The sequence below is a fragment of the Aegilops tauschii genome, chromosome 7 (assembly GCF_002575655.3).
Source record: "Aegilops tauschii subsp. strangulata cultivar AL8/78 chromosome 7, Aet v6.0, whole genome shotgun sequence".
NCBI classification, from domain to species: Eukaryota; Viridiplantae; Streptophyta; class Magnoliopsida; order Poales; family Poaceae; genus Aegilops; species Aegilops tauschii.
In genome coordinates, this window is record NC_053041.3 from 211,963,000 (window position 1) to 211,983,734 (window position 20,735).

The 20,735-nt window shown below is 49.0% G+C and overlaps 1 pseudogene; it reads left to right on the top strand.

Moving 5' to 3' along the window:
* The first annotated feature begins 1,137 nt into the window (after positions 1 to 1,137).
* On the top strand, positions 1,138 to 19,984 carry LOC141027041 (uncharacterized; annotated as a pseudogene).
* Positions 19,985 to 20,735: the final 751 nt, after the last annotated feature.

The following is a 20,735-nucleotide window of genomic DNA, read 5'->3' on the forward strand; positions in this document are numbered from 1 at the left end:
TCCTCGCCGTTAGCGTACCGAGTGGCTATTTCCATCATCCCAACCAGGGACATGTCCCCTGTCTGATCGAATTTCAGGTTAAGCTCTCTGTACCGAATGCCCTCCTTAAGGGAGCAAACTGCCTGATGCTCTGACACATTCTCCACGGTATGATGAAGAGTGGTCCATCTCTGGATGTAATCTCTCAAAGTTTCATTCAGTTTTTGGACACAATGTTGTAATTTGGTCAGCCCTGCAGGTCGTTTGCAAGTGCCTTCAAATTCTTGACAAACACTCGGGCCAATTCTTCCCAACTGAAGATACTACCAGAAGCCAACTGATTCAACCAGCTCTGGCTGAACCCTCCAGCATCAGGGGGAGGTGCTTCATGGCCACATCATCATTTTCGCCACCAATCTGCATAGCCACTCGGTAATCCTCTAACCAAGTGTCTGGCTTCGATTCACCGGTGAACTTACTCACTCCCGTCGCCAACCTGAAATTGGGAGGGATCTCAGCAGCTCTGATAGCTCTGCTGAAACATTCAGGCCCAGAAACATGCACTCTGCTACCAATCGGATGATCTCTGTCTAGTCCTTCTCTGTGTGCCCGGCCTCTGTCGACCAGAACTTACACAAGAACTGATCTTGCGTCAAACCCGGGCTCTCTTGGGTCGACTGGGGCCCTTCACTCATCGTCATACGGGCGCCTGTCATCGTACTGCCGGGGCACATACGGTCCGCCCCTCGGAGGGGGTGTAGGCACTCGACGGCGGTCATCACGGCCGAGTCGATGATCATACTGCTCGTGGTTCCAAACCAGGTACTGCTCTGGCGGTGCCCACGACCCTCACGCCGCGGAGGTGATCTTGGGCTGTGAGCCGACTGGACTGTGTCCGCCACCACGGACCTGCTGTGGATCCTGTTGCCTGACTGAGAAACGGCTGAGTTTTGTCCCCCCCCCCGCCCGAAGCAACGCTCGAATTTGCATCAAACCTCTAGTAGCCTCTGAACGGGATGGCTGAATCGACTCTGCTATACGGGTTGCGGCTGCAAGATTCTAGACTGGTGTGCGATATACCTGAGGTTCAGGCGGAAACAACTGTCGGTGACGTCGACTGGATTCGGGGATCTGCCGACGAGCGCATTCGTCGAGTGAATGTTGGAGACTCTCCAGACGTGCGCGCTCAGCCAAGGTGGCCAGGCGCGCAGCCTCCAACGCCCGGGCATCAGAGGTCTCCCCGATGATGGGGGTGTGGAGGGCCTCCACGTTGCAATGATGCAACTCTTCCCTCTGCTCCGAAGTGAGGGCTTCGGGATGATACTCGTCATGACCGCGCGACGGACCGACGCCACCATCGCTACCGCCACTGCGACGGAAACCAGGCGGGCTGCATGGCGTATCGACCATCAGGACCTCCGCCGCCGGGTCACTGCTCCCGCGCTCGGACAGAGTCTCAACGGAACCAGTCGAATAGTCCGTAGAGAGATTCATCGGGCTTGATTGCCACGACTTGTGGGGTGACCGACTGGCGGGCCACCGCATGTTTCACCCAGCGCTGAAGCCGCAATCCACCAGATCTCTTGCGACGACGTACAGCTGGAAGGGTGGATGACGCGGGAGCCGACCGATACTGGATCGACGGCTGCCGCAGGAGGACGCCGCAGGCACTCGCGGGGAAGTGCGCCGCCCCGCGGACGGGAAGGGCCTCGACATCGAGGGGGGGCCTCTTGTAACCAAGCAGAGTCGTCGGCGATGAAGACGAGCGCGCGGAGTCGGATCTTGCGGCCCAAAGCCAGACCATCGCCGGAAACCATGTTGATGAAGATCGGAAAAACTTCAACCTCGCCGGAAGTCGCTAAGACACCTGCCCCACGGTGGGCGCCAACTGTCGTGGGAGTAAGTCTGACAGTAAGAGTAGGGGGTACGTAGGAGGAGGCAAGATCCTAGCTACGGTGAGGTTGTGCACGCAAGGTTTACGAGTTCAGGCCCTTCTCGGAGGAAGTAACAGCCCTACGTCTCGGTGCCCGGAGGCTTGGTTGACTGGATTATGTGTGAGAGTTACAGGGGTGCGAACCCTTGTGCCATAGGAGGGGGGTGGCTTATATAGAGTGCGCCAGGACCCCATCCATTGCCCGTTACATAGGGTTCAATGTACATTAAGACAGGGCGTTACTGATAACGCCAGCTATAAAGAGCTATAAATGATCTTAAAGACTGTAGAGTGAACGTCTGGCTGTTGCCATCCTGAGTGGCTTTAGGTCTTCCGCCTCCGAGTGATTCTTCATGTAGTCGAGTGACTCTTATCTTGGTCGAATGGAATTGGGGTATCCGAGTGAGGTAGATGGTCGAGTGGATTGCACTCCAGGGTGAACTCAGTCGGGTTCTTCTGTTGTATTTTGAATGTCTTTGACTCTAGGGCAACGTCCTTGGGAAGGGCACCTAGGTTAGGCCTATTACCCTACCCTAGGTACATGTCATCGTCAGGCGCGTCCACGGATAGTGAATGATCAATTCTCAAATCACCTCTTTCACAAATGGATACATCATTATTAAATCATCAAATTCATACAATTATATGCAACGTAAATCTAGTCTAAATCTTCAACGACGACGTTCGCCTCCAAGTCCATGTTCCTGTATGTGTCTGTGTCCATGTCCATCTGTCATGAGACCCGGGAAGTGAAGGTCGTATCGCTGGGGAGGTAGAGTAGGACATGGGATACAAGGCGTCACTGTCTCTCATGTCCTACTCTTCCCCATCAAAGTCATGGCCTCGACGTTGCCGGTCGAGGTGCGGTCCATGATAGACCCCTCTTTGTCGGAGCCCAACACCTCGACGACTTGGTTGTTACGCCAGCGGTTGCCGGTCACCCGTACCGGCTCCGCGGCGGCGTGGGACTTCGCCTTTGCGGCCTGGATCGCTAGGCTGCAGCGGCATCCTATGCCCTCTCACTAGCATGGCGCGCACACTGAGCCATATAGGGGGACCGCCGGGACAATGCATGTCGTAGTTTACCTCTAACTCAGAGCCCAACGACGCAGGAAAGATGTGCCACCGGAGGGGTCATGCCATCGCCCAGCATTGGGGCGACAGACGGACCGCACCGCGTCCGACCAGGCAGCGGTGAAGCACCTCCCGCCGTATCCAAGCGTCATTCGGGCGGGCGAAATGGATTCCCGTTAGGTCGAGTCCGACCGCGCTCAGACGGACTCCTCCCGAGAGAGATGGAGAGTCGTGCAGACGACCATCTCATTCTCGGGCCCGCATGGGATGAGCTTCCAGTCCGCAGATCAGTTGTGCCCCCAGGCCCTTGTTTATCGTTGGTTTGGACCGAAATAACAACCGGCGAACCCGGGCCAAACCCAGCCCCTCGAGGGGCGCTTGGGGGCGCCGGCCGAAGCGAAAAGGCACATGGGTCCACTTTGTCGGCGACATACATGTCTTTTCCCGCCGTTCCCACACTTTTCCCTCCATTTTCTCAATGCTCCCCCTTCTGCCCCTCTGTAACACCCCGGATGTAACTTTCCATATGTGTAACTCCAATTCTTGCCATTTTCGGCTATGTGTTATGATATTCCCTTCGTGGTCGGGTTTTGTTTTTTGTTTTGCATTTTGTTCATGTCATGCATCTCATATCATGTCATCATGTGCATTGCATTTGCATACGAGTTCGTCTCATGCATCCGAGCATTTTCCCCGTTGTCCGTTTTCCAATCCGGCACTCCCACGCGCACTGGCACGTCCCTCTTGTTTATTTTCATGAGCGGGTGTTAAACGTTCTCGGAATGGACCGAGTCTTGTCAAGTGGCCTTGGTATACCACCGGTAGACCACCTGTCAAGTTTCGTGCCATTTGGAGGTCGTTTGATGCTCCAACGGTTAACCGGGTAACCGCAAAGTCCTTTTGTGTGTTGCAGCAAAAAACCCCCCTCCAAACAGCCCAAAAACCCATCTAAGTCACTTCCATGCTCTAGATCGTTCGATCATGATCGTGTGGGCGAAAACCGCACTCCATTTGGAGCCTCCTAGCTCCCTCTACCTATAAATACACCTCTCCCTCCGAAATCTCGGGCAAAAACCACCCTAACCCTTGCAAAAATCGCCCCCGCGCCGCCGGACACGTCCGCCGCCGGCCGGACGCATCCCCGCCGCCGCGCCCGGCCAACCAGGGGCTGCCACGTGGCGCCCGCGCCGCCCGCGGCCCGTGCCCGTCGCCCGCCGCCCGTCTCCTCCCGCGTCGGCAGCCCCGCGCCCCGCCGCCGTCTTCCTCCACGCGGGCGCCGCCGCCGTCCGCCATGCCCGCCAGCGCCCGCGTCGCCTTTGCCGCCGCCGTTCCCGCGCGCCGCCGCCGCAGCTCGCCGTCCCCGCCGCCTCGTCCCCTCGCGGTCCCGGACGGCGCCTCCCCGAGCCCTCCTCTCCTCTGGCCGCCGCGTCGCCCTTCCCCTCCATCTTCTCCGGCGAGCTCGAGCTCGGCCGGCCCGATCCGATCTGAAATCGCCTAGGGTTGACTTCTCTCCCCTCTCCCCGAAATATTCTAAGTCTGAGATTTTTACATTACATGGTCATTTTCATCGTATCATAACTCTCTGCATATAGCTCCGTTTCGTGCGTGTAATATATCGAGATGTTCGCCTCGAGATGCTCTTCATTTTGTTCCATTACACCATGCTTATTTGAGTCCATCTTGATGTCCAAATATCTTGTGCAAGAGTGCTAGTTGCTGTTGACTGCTGTTACTTATCAGAACTTGAAGATTTGTTATTTTTGTTGCATTTAATGTGTGCATCTTATGGGCATGAGCTCTACATGTGTTTTGATGCATGCTATGTCATATTTACAGAGGTGTATGCCATGTATTTTTGTGATCTCTGTGGTGAATAGCACAAGCATGCAAACTAGGCTTCGTGATGTTTCTGATTTCAGGGACTTAGTAATTTTACCAAGTCTGTGACTGCTGTTATTTTGTTGCTAGGTATCCATGTGGCTACAGAGAGATCCATGCTCCTTTTGGTGATTTTCAGTAAGGATGTTGTGTAGATATAGTTGTGCTCTATCTATCCATGTCCCTGTTTGCAATTATGGAGTGCCATAGCATGTCTTAATCTTGCTCTACTTTTGCTATAAAATATTTCTGGAAGATTGATAACATGATATTCAATTTTGCCAAGCTTGTTGTAGTTGATACTTTCATGCTATGAACTTGATCTTGCCATGGATAGCTTCATAAACATTCTGTCTTGCTGTAGGTATTCTTTTTTTGTCATGCATTGCTTTGTGGTGAGTGAATCAAGCTCACAAAGATGCCTTCATAATACTGTTTCTGCCATGCTCTGTTTTCTGCCGTCTGAAACCTGTTAACGCAACTTGCTATGTTTACATGGTTGCCATCATATCTTCTGATTCTTTTTGGCTTATGGTCAGTAAGGGACTTTTGTTCTAAGCATTCAGTAGATTCATGCCATCCTTTGTTTTGCTATGTTAAGTTCCTGTATCATGTTGATTTCGTGCTCTGAACATTGCTACCTGATGCTGTTTCAGTCATGTCCAGTAATTTCACCAAGTCTGTGAACCTGATATCTTTTGCACTTTTGTCATGCTTGTTTGAGCTTGTTATGTTGTGATCTAGCTGTAGCTCAGTGTTCATCTTTTGTCAAGCATCTCCTGTAGATTACTGTCATATGCTTTGTTGCTATGTTGGAGTGTTGTAGCATAGTTTCTTCTTGCATTCTAAGTGCTATCATGTTGTTAATCGCAGATTCGTGTCATTTTGTTTTGCTTGCCATTTGCAAACCGTGCATCCGTTTCCGGTGATCTTTATATCGATTTCAACCGAAGTCATCTCATCTTTCCAGTGGCATGCTTGGTTTGCCAAGTTACTGCCTTGTTCATCATTTTTCTTCTGGAGCACGCATATGCATCGCATATCATACATGTTTTGCATCATGTTGCTTGTGCATTTCTCGTGATTGATTGTAGTTCCGTTGCTGGTGTTCTTGTTTTGGTTAGAGCCGGGAGACGAGTTCGTGAACGAGTAACCTGTTGAGTACGCTTACGAGGATCAAGCTTTCGACAACTCTGAGAACCTTGCAGGCAAGATGACCATACCCTCGAAATCACTTCTATCTTTGCTTTGCTAGTTGTTCGTTCTATTGCCATACTGCGCTACCTACCACTTGCTATATCATGCCTCCCATATTGTCATGTCAAGCCTCTAACCATCCTTTCCTAGCAAACCGTTGTTTGGCTAAGTTACCGCTTTTGCTCAGCCCTTCTTATAGCGTTGCTAGTTGCACGTAGTTGAAGTTGGTTCCATGTTGGAACATGGATATTTTGGAATATCACAATATCTCTTATTTAATTAATGCATCTATATATTTGGTAAGGGTGGAAGGCTCGGCCTTATGCCTGGTGTTTTGTTCCACTCTTGCCGCCCTAGTTTCCGTCATACCGGTATTATGTTCCTTGAGTTTTGCATTCCTTACGCGGTTGGGTGATTTATGGGACCCCCTTGACAGTTCACCTTGAATAAAACTCCTCCAGCAAGGCCCAACCTTGGTTTTACCATTTGCCACCTAAGCCTTTTTTCCCTTGGGTTTTCGCGAGCCCGAGGGTCATCTTTATTTAAACCCCCGGGCCAGTGCTCCTCCGAGTGTTGGTCCAAACTAGAGCACCGTGCGGGACCGTCCCTTGGCAACTTGGGTTACGTTGGTACCTGTACGCTTAGCTTATCCGGTGTGCCCTGAGAACGAGATATGTGCAGCTCCTATCGGGATTTGTCGGCACAGCGGGTGGTCTTGCTGGTCTTGTTTTACCATTGTCGAAATGTCTTGTAAACCGGGATTCCGAGACTGATCGGGTCTTCCTAGGAGAAGGTTTATCCTTTGTTAACCGTGAGAGCTTATGATGGGCTAAGTTGGGACACCCCTGCAGGGTATTATCTTTCGAAAGCCGTGCCCGCGGTTATGAGGCAGATGGGAATTTGTTAATGTCCGGTTGTAGAGAATTTGTCACTTGAATTAATTAAAATACATCAACCGCGTGTGTAGCCGTGATGGTCTCTTCTCGGCGGAGTCCGGGAAGTGAACACGGTTTCTGGGTTATGTTTGACGTAAGTAGGAGTTCAGGATCACTTCTTGGTCATTACTAGTTGACGACCGTTCCGCTGTTTCTCTTCTCGCTCTCATTTGCGTATGTTAGCCATCATATATGCTTAGTGCTTGCTGCAGCTCCACCTCATTACACCATCCTTTCCTATAAGCTTAAATAGTCTTGATCTCGCGGGTGTGAGATTGCTGAGTCCTCGTGACTCACAGATTCTACCAAAATAGTTGCAGGTGCCGACGATGCCAGTGCAGATGACGCAACCGAGCTCAAGTGGGAGTTCGATGAGGAACGTGGTCGTTACTATGTTTCTTTTCCTGATGATCAGTAGTGGAGCCCAGTTGGGACGATCGGGGATCTAGCTTTTGGGGTTATCTTATTTTCTTTTGGATTTGACCGTAGTCGGTCTATGTGTGGATTTTGGATGATGTATGAATTATATTTATGTATTGTGTGAAGTGGCGATTGTAAGCCAACTCTCGTTATCCCATTCTTGTTCATTACATGGGATTGTGTGAAGATGACCCTTCTTGCGACAAAACCACAATGCGGTTATGCCTCTAAGTCGTGCCTCGACACGTGGGAGATATAGCCGCATCGTGGGCGTTACACCCTCTTCCCCCGCCATTCCCTTTCCGCTCCCTGCCATCCGGCCGCCATCCCTCCCGCCATGCTGCCGAAGAAGTACTCGGCCCCTCGAGCCGCTGCCGACTCAAGCCAGCCGAAGCAGAGGAAGCCGAGGGCGCCGATGGCAAAAATCGCCGGGCATGTCGAACGTCGGTTGTAGGGCAGAGAGGTTCAACGCCGGGAGGCTATCACCACCGACCGACGGAACAGGATCAACACCAAGAAGGCCCGGGACGCGGCGGCGGTGTCCGCGACGGCGGATGTAGAGGCGTCTCGCGCGGGGATGATGAATCCGCCCGATGGCTACGGCCCGCAAGCTGCGTGGAGCAAACAGAGCGTCGCGTCGCCGGCAAACTTCTCGCCGCCGCCGCCGCGCTGGGGGTACGCACCCTTGCCTGGCTACGCCGAAGGCGACGCACATGGTGGATTCAACCCCAACATTACCTTTCCACATGGCCAGCACGCCTCACCCTCCGGGATGAACCCCGACCAACGCACTCCCGCACCCGCATTCACCGGCGTCTAGTACCCCCCATACAACTACTCGCCACCAGCGTACACAGCCTCGTCGAGGCTGCCTCTACGCTGTGGCACTCTGCCCTTCTCGCAAGCCTCGGCGTCACATTTTGGTAACCCCGATGTGATGGAAGCCAACATGGACGAGATCATCACGAGCGGCTCGGTCGCCGCTGCCTCCTCCCTCGGGTTCCACGCGCAAGACGACACAATGGACCCAACGGGCGACATGGACGACGAGGTCGATGACGCCAAGGAGGAGGAGGAAGAGAAGGAGGAGGTGGAGTCGGCGTCGACGAGGAAAGGGAAGAAGAAGGGGGCAGGACCGGCGAGCCGCGCGTCAAGTGGACGTCCAAAGAAGACGAGTGCCTTGCCGAAGCATGGAAGACCGTCACATCGACCCAGTCACCGGCACGAACCAGGATGCCGACACGTACTGGACGCGCATCAAGTCGGCATTTGATGAGCGCAAGCTTGTCGACCCCTACTTCGCCACCATCCACATGCAGCGCGGCTCAAAGGCCATGGCGAACCATTGGGCCATCATCCAAATGGCCTGCAACAAATGGCATGGGATCGTCAAGGAGATCGCGGCTCGCCCGGAAAGCGGCGCCAACATCGAGGGTCAGGTATGCACATCCGCCGGGTCTCACATCTTTTCGCCGTTCACATCGCCGACACTTGTTCTTCCGCCGTAGATGGTTCGGATGTTCACCATGTTCCGCCAGGATAGCAGCGACCAAGAGTTCAAGTACCTCCACGTGTTCACCCGGATTGAGAAGTGCCAGAAGTGGATGGATGTCCGGCTCACTCCCGCCAAGGCCAAGGAGACGTACAAGCCATACGTGCCCGCGCCTGGGGCGGCGGATGGGCGGCCCGACGGCAACAAAAGGGTCAAGACGGCGAAGGACGACACACCGGCTGCCGAGCGGCTGCAATAGTCGATCGAGTAGTGCATCGCCGATGCCAAGAGGAAGGAGAAATCCGAGACGCGTTGGTCAGCGTTGATGACGAAGCAGGACGTGAAGCTCGACCAACTCCGGACCAACGTCGCTGTGAAGAAGAGGAACACCGACCTTGCGTTCTTGATGGGGGCGGACATGTCGACGAGGGGACGAGCAGGTCAAGGCATGGTACCTGGCGGAGCGCGGCCTCATCTTGAACCAGATAACGTCGACGACCGCGCCTACTCCCACGCCGACCCCAACGTCGCCACCCAGCCCGGGTGATGATGTCGCGACGACGCCCAGCGCAGAAGCCACGCCGACGCCTGTTGGGGAACACAGTAATTTCAAAAAAAATCCTACTCACACACAGGATCATGGTGATGCATAGCAACGAGAGGGGGGAGTGCTGTCCACGTACCCTCGTAGACTGAAAGTGGAAGCGTTAGCACAATGCGGTTGATGTAGTCGTACGTCTTCACGATCCGACCGATCCAAGTACCGAACGTACGGCACCTCCGAGTTCAGCACACGTTCAGCTCGATGACGTCCCTCGAACTCCGATCCAGCCGAGCTTTGAGGGAGAGTTCAATCAGCACGACGGCGTGGTGACGATGATGATGTTCTACCGACGCAGGGCTTCGCCTAAGCACCACTACGATATTATCGAGGTGGACTATGGTGGAGGGGGGCACCGCACACGGCTAAGAGATCAATGATCAATTGTTGTGTCTATGGGGTGCCCCCTACCCCTGTATATAAAGGAGCAAGGGAGGGAGAGGCGGCCGGCCAGGAGGAGGCGCGCCAGGAGGAGTCCTACTCCCACCGGGAGTAGGACTCCCTCCTTTCCTAGTTGGAGTAGGAGAAGGGGGGAGGAGGAGAGAGAGAGGAAGGAAAGGGGGGCGCCGCCCCCCTCCTTGTCCAATTCGGACTAGAGGGGGAGGGGGCACGCGGCCTGCCCTAGCCGCCCCTCCTCTTCTCCACTAAGGCCCATGTAGGCCCATTAAACCCCCGGGGGGGGGGGGTTCCGGTAACCCCCGGTACTCCGGTAAAATCCCGATTTCACCCGGAACACTTCCGATATCCAAATATAGGCTTCCAATATATCAATCTTTATGTCTCGACCATTTCGAGACTCCTCATCATGTCTGTGATCACATTCGGGACTCCGAACTATCTTCGGTACATCAAAACACATAAACTCATAATATAACCGTCATCAAACTTTAAGCGTGCGGACCCTATGGGTTCGAGAACTATGTAGACATGACCGAGACACGTCTCCGGTCAATAACCAATTGCGGAATCTGGATGCTCATATTGCTCCCACATATTCTACGAAGATCTTTATCGGTCAGACCGCATAACAACATACGTTGTTCCCTTTGTCATCGGTATGTTACTTGCTCGAGATTCGATCGTCGGTATCTCAATACCTAGTTCAATCTCGTTACTAGCAAGTCTCTTTACTCGTTCTGTAATACATCATCCCGCCACTAACTCATTAGTTGCAATGCTTGCAAGGCTTATAGTGATGTGCATTACCGAGTGGGCCCGGAGATACCTCTCCGACAATCGGAGTGACAAATCCTAATCTCGAAATACGCCAACCCAACAAGTACCTTCGGAGACACCTGTAGAGCACCTTTATAATCACCCAGTTACGTTGTGACGTTTGGTAGCACACAAAGTGTTCCTCCGGTAAACGGGAGTTGCATAATCTCATAGTCATAGGAACATGTATAAGTCATGAAGAAAGCGATAGGAGAATACTAAACAATCGTGTGCTAAGCTAACGAAATGGGTCAAGTCAATCACATCATTCTCCTACTGATGTGATCCCGTTAATCAAATGACAACTCATGTCTATGGCTAGGAAACATAACCATCTTTGATCAACGAGCTAGTCAAGTAGAGGCATACTAGTGACACTATGTTTGTCTATGTATTCACACATGTATCATGTTTCCGGTTAATACAATTCTAGCATTAATAATAAACATTTATCATGATATAAGGAAATAAATAATAACTTTATTATTGTCTCTAGGGCATATTTCCTTCAGTCTCCCACTTGCACTAGAGTCAATAATCTAGATTACACAGTAATGATTCTAACACCCATGGAGCCTTGGCGCTTGATCATGTTTTGCTCGTGGAAGAGGTTTTGTCAATGGGTCTGCAACATTCAGATCCGTATGTATCTTGCAAATTTCTATGTCTCCCACCTGGACTAGATCGCGGATGGAGTTGAAGCGTCTCTTCATGTGCTTGGTTCTCTTGTGAAATCTGGATTCCTTTGCCAAGGCAATTGCACCAGTATTGTCACAAAAGATTTTCATTGGACCCGATGCACTAGGTATGACACCTAGATCGGATATGAACTCCTTCATCCAGACTCCTTGATTTGCTGCTTCCGAAGCAGCTATGTACTCCGCTTCACACGTAGATCCCGCCACAATGCTTTGTTTAGAGCTGCACCAACTGACAGCTCCACCGTTCAATGCAAACACGTATCCGGTTTGCGATTTAGAATCGTCCGGATCAGTGTCAAAGCTTGCATCGACGTAACCATTTACGACTAGCTCTTTGTCACCTCCATAAACGAGAAACATATCCTTAGTCCTTTTCAGGTATTTCAAGATGTTCTTGACCGCTGTCCAGTGATCCACTCCTGGATTACTTTGGTACCTCCCTGCTAAACTTATAGCAAGGCACACATCAGGTCTGGTACACAGCATTGCATACATGATAGAGCCTATGGCTGAAGCATAGGGAACATCTTTCATCTTCTCTCTATCTTCTACAGTGGTCGGGCATTGAGTCTTACTCAACTTCACACCTTGTAACACAGGCAAGAACCCTTTCTTTGCTTGATCCATTTTGAACTTCTTCAAAACTTTGTCAAGGTATGTTCTTTGTGAAAGTCCAATTAAGCGTCTTGATCTATCTCTATAGATCTTGATGCCCAATATATAAGCAGCTTCACCGAGGTCATTCATTGAAAAACTCTTATTCAAGTATCCCTTTATGCTATCCAGAAATTCTATATCATTTCCAATCAGCAATATGTCATCCACTTATAATATCAGAAATGCTACAGAGCTCCCTCTCACTTTCTTGTAAATACAGGCTTCTCCAAAAGTCTGTATAAAACCAAATGCTTTGATCACACTATCAAAGCATTTATTCCAACTCCGAGAGGCTTGCACCAGTCCATAAATGGATCATTGGAGCTTGCACACTTTGTTAGCTCCCTTTGGATTGACAAAGCCTTTCGACTGCATCATATACAACTCTTCTTCCAGAAATCCATTCAGGAATGCAGTTTTGACATCCATTTGCCAAATTTCATAATCATAAAATGCGGCAATTGCTAACATGATTCGGACAGACTTAAGCATCACTACGGGTGAGAAAGTCTCATCGTAGTCAATCCCTTGAACTTGTCAAAAACCTTTCGCAACAAGTCGAGCTTTATAGACAGTAACATTACCGTCAGCGTCAGTCTTCTTCTTGAAGATCCATTTATTCTCAATGGCTTGCCGATCATCGGGCAAGTCAACCAAAGTCCACACTTTGTTCTCATACATGGATCCCATCTTAGATTTCATGGCCTCAAGCCATTTTGCGGAATCTGGGCTCACCATCGCTTCTTCATAGTTCGTAGGTTCGTCATGGTCTAGTAACATAACCTCCAGAACAGGATTACCATACCACTCTAGTGCGGATCTTACTCTGCTTGACCTACGAGGTTCAGTGACAACTTGATCTGAAGTTTCATGATCATCATCATTAGCTTCCTCACTAATTGGTGTAGGTGTCAGAGGAACCGGTTTCTGGGATGAACTACTTTCCAATAAGGGAGCAAGTATAGTTACCTCATCAAGTTCTACTTTCCTCCCACTCCCTTCTGTCGAGAGAAACTCCTCTAGAAAGGATCCAAATTTAGCAACAAAAGTCTTGCCTTCAGATCTGAGATAGAAGGTGTACCCAACAGTTTCCTTTGGGTATCCTATGAAGACACATTTCTCCGGTTTGGGTTCGAGCTTATCAGGTTGAAGCTTTTTCACATAAGCATCGCAGCCCCAAACTTTAAGAAACGACAACTTTGGTTTGTTGCCAAACCACAGTTCATAAGGCGTCGTCTCAACGGATTTCGATGGTGCCCTATTTAACGTGAATGCAACCGTCTCTAAAGCATAACCCCAAAACGATAGCGGTAAATCAGTAAGAGACATCATAGATCGCACCATATCTAGTAAAGAACGATTATGACGTTCGGACACACCATTACGCTGTGGTGTTCCGGGTGGTGTGAGTTGCGAAACTATTCCGCATTGTTTCAAATGAAGACCAAACTCGTAACTCAAATATTCTCCTCCATGATCAGATCGTAGAAACTTTATTTTCTTGTTACGATGATTTTCAACTTCACTATGAAATTCTTTGAACTTTTCAAATGTTTCAGACTTATGTTTCATTAAGTAGATATACCCATATCTGCTTAAATCATCTGTGAAGGTGAGAAAATAACGATACCCGCCGCGAGCCTCAACATTCATCGGTCCACATACATCTGTATGTATGATTTCCAACAAGTCTGTTGCTCGCTCCATAATTCTGGAGAACGGCGTTTTAGTCATCTTGCCCATGAGGCACGGTTCGCAAGTACCAAGTGATTCATAATCAGGTGGTTCCAAAAGTCCATCAGTATGGAGTTTCTTCATGCGCTTTACACCAATATGACCTAAACGGTAGTGCCACAAATAAGTTGCACTATCATTATCAACTCTGCATCTTTTGGCTTCAATATTATGAATATGTGTATCACTACTATCGAGATTCAACAAAAATAGACCACTCTTCAAGGGTGCATGACCATAAAAGATATTACTCATATAAATAGAACAACCATTATTCTCTGATTTAAATGAATAACCGTCTCGCATCAAACAAGATCCAGATATAATGTTCATGCTCAACGCTGGCACCAAATAACAATTATTCAGGTCTAAAACTAATCCCGAAGGTAGATGTAGAGGTAGCGTGCCGACCGCGATCACATCGACTTTGGACCCATTTCCCACGCGCATCGTCACCTCGTCCTTAGCCAATCTTCGCTTAATCCGTAGTCCCTATTTCGAGTTGCAAATATTAGCAACCGAACCAGTATCAAATACCCAGGTGCTACTGCGAGCATTTGTAAGGTACACATCAATAACATGTATATCACATATACCTTTGTTCACCTTACCATCCTTCTTATCCGCCAAATACTTGGGGCAGTTCCGCTTCAAGTGACCAGTCTGTTTGCAGTAGAAGACTCAGTCTCAGGCTTAGGTCCAGACTTGGGTTTCTTCTCCTGAGCAGCAACTTGTTTGCTGTTCTTTTCGAAGTTCCCCTTCTTCTTCCCTTTGCCCTTAGTCTTGAAACTGGTGGTCTTGTTGACCATCAACACTTGATGCTCCTTTTTGATTTCTACCTCCGCAGCCTTTAGCATTGCGAAGAGCTCGGGAATCGTCTTATCCATCCCTTGCATGTTATAGTTCATCACGAAGCTCTTGTAGCTTGGTGGCAGTGATTGAAGAATTTTGTCAATGACGCTATCATCCGGAAGATTAACTCCCAGTTGAATCAAGTGATTGTTATACCCAGACATTCTGAGTATATGCTCACTGACAGAACTATTCTCTTCCATCTTACAGCTGTAGAACTTATTGGAGACTTCATATCTCTCAATCCGGGCATTTGCTTGAAATATTAACTTCAACTCCTGGAACATCTCATATGCTCCATGACGTTCAAAACGTCGTTGAAGTCTCGGTTCTAAGCCGTAAAGCATGGCACACTGAACTATTGAGTAGTCATCAGCTTTGCTCTGCCAGACGTTCATAACATCTGGTGTTGCTCCTGCAGCAGGTCTGGCACCTAGCGGTGCTTCCAGGACGTAATTCTTCTGTGCAGTAATGAGGATAATCCTCAAGTTACGGACCCAGCCCGTGTAATTTCTACCATCATCCTCAACTTTGCTTTCTCAAGGAACACATTAAAATTCAACGGAACAACAGCACGGGCCATCTATCTACAATCAACATAGACAAGCAAAATACTATCAGGTACTAAGTTCATGATAAATTTAAGTTCAATTAATCATATTACTTAAGAACTCCCACTTAGATAGACATCCCTCTAATCCTCTAAGTGATCATGTGATCCAAATCAACTAAACCATGTCCGATCATCACGTGAGATGGAGTAGTTTCAATGGTGAACATCACTATGTTGATCATATCTACTATATGATTCACGCTCGACCTTTCGGTCTCAGTGTTCTGAGGCCATATCTGCATATGCTAGGCTCGTCAAGTTTAACCTGAGTATTCCGCGTGTGCAATTGTTTTGCACCTGTTGTATTTGAACGTAGAGCCTATCACACCCGATCATCACGTGGTGTCTCAGCACGAAGAACTTTCGCAACGGTGCATACTCAGGGAGAACACTTATACCTTGATAATTTAGTGAGAGATCATCTTATAATGCTACCATCAATCAAAGCAAGATAAGATGCATAAAATATAAACATCACATGCAATCAATATAAGTGATATGATATGGCCATCATCATCTTGTGCTTGTGATCTCCATCTCCAAAGCACCGTCATGATCACCATCGTCACCAGCGTGACACCTTGATCTCCATCGTAGCATCGTTGTCGTCTCTCCAACTTATGCTTCTACGACTATCGCTACCGCTTAGTGATAAAGTAAAGCATTACAGGGCGATTGCATTGCATACAATAAAGCGACAACCATATGGCTCCTGCCAGTTGCCGATAACTCGGTTACAAAACATGATCATCTCATACAATAAAATATAGCATCATGCCTTGACCATATCACATCACAACATGCCCTGCAAAAACAAGTTAGACGTTCTCTACTTTGTTGTTGCAAGTTTTACGTCGCTGCTACGGGCTGAGCAAGAACCGTTCTTACCTACGCATCAAAACCACAACGATAGTTCGTCAAGTTAGTGTTGTTTTAACCTTCTCAAGGACCGGGCGTAGCCACACTCGGTTCAACTAAAGTTGGAGAAACAGACACCCGCCAGCCACCTGTGTGCAAAGCACGTCGGTAGAACTAGTCTCGCGTAAGCGTAAGCGTAATGTCGGTCCGGGCCGCTTCATCCAACAATACCGCTGAACCAAAGTATGACATGCTGGTAAGCAGTATGACTTGTATCGCCCACAACTCACTTGTGTTCTACTCGTCCATATAACATCTATGCATAAAACTAGGCTCGGATGCCACTGTTGGGGAACGCAGTACTTTCAAATAATTTCCTACGCACACACAGGATCATGGTGATGCATAGCAACGAGAGGGGAGAGTGTTTTCCACGTACCCTCGTAGACTGAAAGCGGAAGCGTTAGCACAACGCGGTTGATGTAGTCGTACGTCTTCACGATCTGACCGATCCAAGTACCGAACGTACGGCACCTCCGAGTTCAGCACACGTTCAGCTCGGTGACGTCCCTCGAACTCCGATCCAGCCGAGCTTTGAGGGAGAGTTCCGTCAGCACGACGGCGTGTTGACGATGATGATGTTCTACCGACGCAGGGCTTTGCCTAAGCACCGCTACGATATTATCGAGGTGGACTATGGTGGAGGGGGGCACCGCACACGGCTAAGAGATCAATGATCAATTGTTGTGTCTATGGGGTGCCCCCCTGCCCCTGTATATAAAGGAGCAAGGGAGGGAGAGGCGGCCGGCCAGGAGGAGGCGCGCCAGGAGGAGTCCTACTCCCACCGGGAGTAGGACTCCCTCCTTTCCTAGTTGGAGTAGGAGAAGGGGGAAGGAGGAGGGAGAGAGGAAGGAAAGGGGGGCGCCGCCCCCCCTCCTTGTCCAATTCGGACTAGAGGGGGAGGGGGCGCGTGGCCTGCCCTAGCCGCCCCTCCTCTTCTCCACTAAGGCCCGTGTAGGCCCATTAAACCCCCGGGGGGGTTCCGGTAACCCCCGGTACTCCGGTAAAATCCCGATTTCACCCGGAACACTTCCGATATCCAAATATAGGCTTACAATATATCAATATTTATGTCTCGACCATTTCGAGACTCCTCGTCATGTCCGTGATCACATCCGGGACTCTGAACTATCTTCGGTACATCAAAACACATAAACTCGTAATATAACCGTCATCAAACTTTAAGCGTGCGGACCCTATGGGTTCGAGAACTATGTAGACATGACCGAGACACGTCTCCAGTCAATAACCAATAGCGGAACCTGGATGTTCGTATTGGCTCCCACATATTCTACGAAGATCTTTATCGGTCAGACCGCATAACAACATACATTGTTCCCTTTGTCTTCGGTATGTTACTTGCCCGAGATTCGATCGTCGGTATCTCAATACCTAGTTCAATCTCGTTACCGACAAGTCTCTTTACTCATTCTGTAATACATCATCCCGCAACTAACTCATTAGTTGCTATGCTTGCAAGGCTTATAGTGATGTGCATTACCGAGTGGGCCCAGAGATACCTCTCCGACAATCGGAGTGACAAATCCTAATCTCGAAATACGCCAACCCAACAAGTACCTTCGGAGACACCTGTAGAGCACCTTTAGGGCGTGTTCGGTAGTTGTCTGGCTTCTCAAATCCATGTTTCCAGCCGTAGAGTCCAGTCGAACGGGTCTACTCCTGGATTTTGGACCGAGAAGCTGGCTCAAATCTGTGTGTAAAAACGACGGAGCGACGGAGTTGGAAATACCTGGCTCCAAGAAAATAGCGAAGCGGGATTTGGATACAAATTACGGGCCTCTGCCACCGCCAAGTGATCGATCCAGCCCCGCACGCATCAGGGACACGCTCGAGCCCGGCCTGTCCCGTGACTCCTCTTCCCCCTCCCCAACCCTAGCCGCCGCAAGCCTCAGGCGATGGCGCAAAGCACCTCGACCGCCGGCGGACACGCTCTCCCTGCCCCTAGTCCATGCCGTGACCCACCCTTCCCCGCCCTCTTTCGCCACCGTCGCCGACTAGGTCCGCCGCCATCAGCGACGAGCTTCCCCGCCCCTGCCCACCCTGTTTCGCCACCATCGCCGACCAGATCCACCGCCGCGATTCGAGCACTGCCCGTCAGCGACGAGCTTCTCTGCCGTCAATCGAGCTCCTCCGCCTCCCCGTGCACCTCTTCCCAATTCTGGAAGGTGATTTGATGCCCGACCACCTCTCCCTATACGTGCTCATGGTGGAATTTGTGATGTACATGGTGATTAGTTGTAGGATTTGGTGATGTGCTTTGGTAATTTTTTGTAGGTGATGTGTTGCCTGTAGATTATAGGAAGGGGACAGAAAAAAATGTAAATGTTTTGTACATTCTCTGCTGCTGCATGTTCAGTACATGCTCATGGATAGTGCTGCATTTTGTTGCTATGTATGTTCAGTACATGTCCAGTACAACAATAGAATTTTGCTAGTACATACTTAATGACAGTAGCAACACTTGTACATGTTTTTTATAGTTAAGCACTCACATATTTTTTATAGTCAAGTTCAGAGCATGTCTTCGAGCATGACTGCCGAGTGGGATGAAGAGAACACTAGGATCGTTACCAACTTGATGGTTACGCAAGTGCGGGCTGGAAATAGGCCAAACAAAATCTTGACCCCTAGTGCATTCGAGGAAGTGGCATTGCAATTCAAAGTGAGAACCGGATTGGACTACACGAGCAACCAAATGAAAAACAAATGGGACAAGCTGAAAGCAGATTACGCTTTATTCAAGAAGCTCAAGCTAAAGGAGACCGGAGGGGGATGGGACTTTGTTCTCAACACTATCAAACAAGATAAGGAGTGGTGGAAGAAAGCAAAAATTGTGAGTTGTCATGTTTCTGGATTGCATTTATTTTTAATAAAGTCGTATAACTTTTGTTATTACTAATATTTGTTTGCAATGTATTGTAGGACCTTAAAGGTTGCGGCAAGTTCCAAAAGCGTGGACTACGCAATGAAGAAAACTTGAGCATTATGTTTGAGGACATCACCAGTGATGGCTCAAACCATTGGAATCCTTCTACAGGCATACCTCCCTCCTCTAGTGCAGCAATACCAGATACCATTGATATTGAAGCCATCACAGATGTTGATTTGCTAGAAGATCCCCAAGTGCCACCTTCTCCTGCTATGCCACCTTCTCCTTTCGTGCCATCAACGAAAAAGAGGCTTGGAAAAACCATTGATGACAAGCATAAGAAACCTAGGACTGCACAAGTGATGCAAGATGAGATTACACAGATTAAAATCATTGCTAAGGAGTCCCAAGAAACCGTTCAATCATTCATAAAGAATGATGATGCCACTTCTGTTGCCAGTACCATGAATGAAGTGCTTGCTCTTGGTATTTTAGAGGGTAGTGATGAACACTACATAGCGACTGAGTTGTTCATCAAAAGAGAGCAAAGAGAGATGTTTCTACACATGGGTGTTGCCGCACGAAAAGATTGGCGTCGTAGGAAGTTTACCATGACGTATGGGAAATAGTTGGTTCCACTAGATGGTTTCTCATGTCTTTTGTTTATGCACTATTGAACCATTTTATGTATGCACTATCTGGATGATATTTATGTAATGTTGAACCACCATTTTCTATTTGGATGAATTATTGGTAATTGCATGTTCTGGGTACTTGCACTTTTAGGATGTTCTGGGTACTTGCACTTGTTCTGGGTACCTTTTTCTGTATGCACTATCTGCATGCTAGTTGGTATCTAAAAATGCATGATTCTGTATGTGCAGATGTCGTGTGATGAGAAAAACCAATATGAATTGAAGAAAAAAATGATTTGTCTTCATTCCGAGCATATGTCGGTCATTTGTGAAGGAGCAACAAAAATAGTTGGAAAGTATTGCAGTAGTTGGATCATGAAGAATGAGCCTAAGAAATCTATCTTGACAGGATTTGGATGGTTGCAAGAGACTATTGGAACACCAGGGGAGACCTTTACAATGTTCAGAATGAAGACAAGAGTTTTCTTTGAGCTTCATGACTTGTTGGTGAAGGACTATGGGCTCGGTTATTCTCCATTTGTTAGCAGCTACGAGTCTCTTGCTATGTTCTTGTGGACCTTGGGGGGTTGTGAATCAAATAGAAGGACCCAAAACCGTTTCAAACATTCACCTGACACTATCCACCGCAAGTTCCATGAGGTACTGCATTGTGTGGTCAGGATGTCTTGTCACTACCTCAAGCCGAAAGACCCCAATTTTCACATTGTGCATCAAAGGATCCTTGGTGATAAACGAGCATATCCACACATGAAAGACTGCATTGGTGCAATAGATGGGACTCACATTAGAGCTTCAATTCCAGAAGACAAGCAAATCAGATATATTGGAAGGACAGGCGCAGTCACTCAGAATGTGATGGCAATATGTGACTTTGATATGCATTTCACTTATGCTTCAATTGGACAACCTGGTTCTATGCATGACACAAGTGTGCTATTTCATGCAATGCATGCGGACAAGGCCACCTTCCCCCATCCTCCAAAGGGTGAG